This window comes from Gymnoscopelus microlampas (genome assembly GCF_963454915.1).
Source record: "Gymnoscopelus microlampas genome assembly, chromosome: 6".
Taxonomy (NCBI): domain Eukaryota; kingdom Metazoa; phylum Chordata; class Actinopteri; order Myctophiformes; family Myctophidae; genus Gymnoscopelus; species Gymnoscopelus microlampas.
Genome location: NC_139943.1, coordinates 18,992,685 through 18,995,184, shown reverse-complemented (window position 1 = coordinate 18,995,184; position 2,500 = coordinate 18,992,685). Strand labels below are relative to the sequence as shown.

The 2,500-nt window shown below is 45.1% G+C and overlaps 1 protein-coding gene across 10 annotated transcripts in view; it reads right to left on the bottom strand.

Annotated features, from left to right (window-relative positions):
* LOC311047589 (unconventional myosin-IXAa-like) overlaps nt 1-2,500 on the bottom strand; it is a 70,100-nt gene that overhangs the window by 67,184 nt on the left and 416 nt on the right. The window lies entirely within an intron of this gene.

Here is a 2,500-nt window from a genome sequence, read left to right as displayed (position 1 = left end):
CGACAAGGACAGTGTGTGTGTGTGTGTGTGTGTGTGTGTGTGTGTGTGTGTGTGTGTGTGTGTGTGTGTGTGTGTGTGTGTGTGTGTGTGTGTGTGTGTGTGTGTGTGTGTGTGTGTGTGTGTGTGTGTGTGTGTGTGTGTGTGTCAGATGTGATTCTGGCTTGGCTCTCTACAACCAGCAAACTCAGCAAGTTGTTATATTGATCACTTCAAAAGGTCCGCCCACCCTCCTGTTCTTTATTATGACAGACAGTAGGAGAGCTGAGAGGGAGACAGTGTGTAGAGACAGAAAGCCGAGAGGGAGACAGCGTAGGAGAGAGAGACAGTATAGGAGAAGTGAGAGGGAGACAGCGTAGTAGAGACAGACAGTATAGGAGAAGTGAGAGGGAGACAGCGTAGTAGAGACAGACAGTATAGGAGAAGTGAGAGGGAGACAGCGTAGGAGAGACAGACAGTAGGAGAAGTGAGAGGGAGACAACGTAGAAGAGACAAACAGTAGGAGAAGTGAGAGAGAGACAACGTAGAGGAGACAGATAGTAGGAGAGCTGAGAGGGAGACAACGTAAAAGAGACAGCTAGTAGGAGAGTTGAGGGGGAGACAGTGTAGGAGAGACAGACAGTAGGAGAAGTGAGAGGGTGACAATGTAAAAGAGACAGATAGTAGGAGAGCTGAGAGACAGACAGTGTAGGAGAGACAGACAGTAGGAGAAGTGAGTGGGATGCAGCAGAGAGGAGACATTTGAGCAATTCTCAGAGGGGAGCTGATCCTAGTGGTCCTCAAAGTGGGGTCCAGACTATTTAAGCATTTCATATTTTTGGGGCTTACAATGTGTTGCGATGCAATTTCTTTTAATTGATGAAAAATCAACGGTGGCCAACACTATCAATGAACCCTAGCATACAAGCTTGTAACGCGGCGCGGCGTGATCTTGTAGATCGGCGATTTCAGGCCAAGATGTTTTGTGTAGAGCGAAAACAGAAAACAGAACAGGCACGCACACTGTCCTAGCGGTCTGTGATGGCATGTTGTCATATTCAGTTACAGGGTCCGTCAACATGGCGTCAGGAGGGCCAGGGGCCTGTCATCAACTGAAACAGGAGCTTGAAGAGCCAATCAGAGTGTAGTAGGGATAAAGTGGTGACCAATGGGAGTGAGCGGTTTTACTCGGTTGGGGACTGGTGGATTTACTCTCGCCGTGGGAGATGAGTGATATGGAGACAGAGGGGTGTGTGTGTGTGTGTGTGTGTGTGTGTGTGTGTGTGTGTGTGTGTGTGTGTGTGTGTGTGTGTGTGTGTGTGTGTGTGTGTGTGTGTGTGTGTGTGTGTGTGTGTGTGTGTGTGTATGTTTGCGCACGCGCGGTACAAAGGCAGAGAGGATCAAAGTTGGTATGCTGTAATAACCATCTCCACTGACATGAATCCACATTTCTTCAACTGTCTTTAATAAATTAGTGTATTCCAATACATTATTGATTGATTTAACTAAAGTGGGTGAGTGGATGGTCTTAATGAAACATGAGCTTCATTAAAGTCTACTACTGAGGAAATGAGACCCATTAAGTGTCTGGTTTCTAAAAGGACAAAGGACATAGAAACGTGAGATGTAGCCTGGATATCCCATCTGGAACAAAAGAGTTTTGTGTTTAAACCCTCTATACTACTGAGTTGCCTCTATACTGCGCTCTTTTTCCCTCTACACCAAATCTCTCCCTCACTAGATCGGCTATTTTTGGCGAACGTTCCTCCCAGAATAGGGATGCTGGTGTTCAAGTGGTCAAAATTGATGCGATTAAGAATTAATATAACAGGTAAATACAGAAATGTGCCACAGATAGGCACCCTGTCTTGTAACAATAGTATTAGTCCGATTTTTCACATTCTGATCCAACTGACTTTCTTTGCAGGGCGGCCTTTTTGGTAAAAAATGCCACAAACCATGAACGTAGTATCCGGTCTATCTATATTTTTAATTTGAATATTAACTTGAATCTTCCGACCAAATTTACTACAAATAATATTGTTGGGACAATGACCGTCAAACAGAGTTTTGGCCTATTTCTTAAAAAATAAAAGAAAATTGCCATATATCAGGAATGCAACATCCAATCATACTGTACCCAAATTGGAATAGCATTTTGAGGGGCACCTCCAAAACTGCTTTCACTTGCTTTCACTTAGTTCTTCCCATATGGGGTGACACAAACGCTTTACAGTCACCCCACGACTGACACAGCTCTGGGTATAGGCAAACAGGCCTGGTGATCTGCGCCCGGGAAGCACACCTTTTTAGTTAATTCATGTATTCACCCAGTAGGAGATTTGTTTTGTGTTTGGAGCAAACTGTAGACATAAGATGTGACCTGACATCACCCAATCTGATCTCTGGGGTAGTCCAGAGTTGTCAGGACATCGGCTGATGTGGCTTGGTCTCTAGAGGCCTTAACAGTCTGTAGGGCAGTTGGTCAGTCTATCTAACTCTGTCTGCCTGTGTATCAGTCACT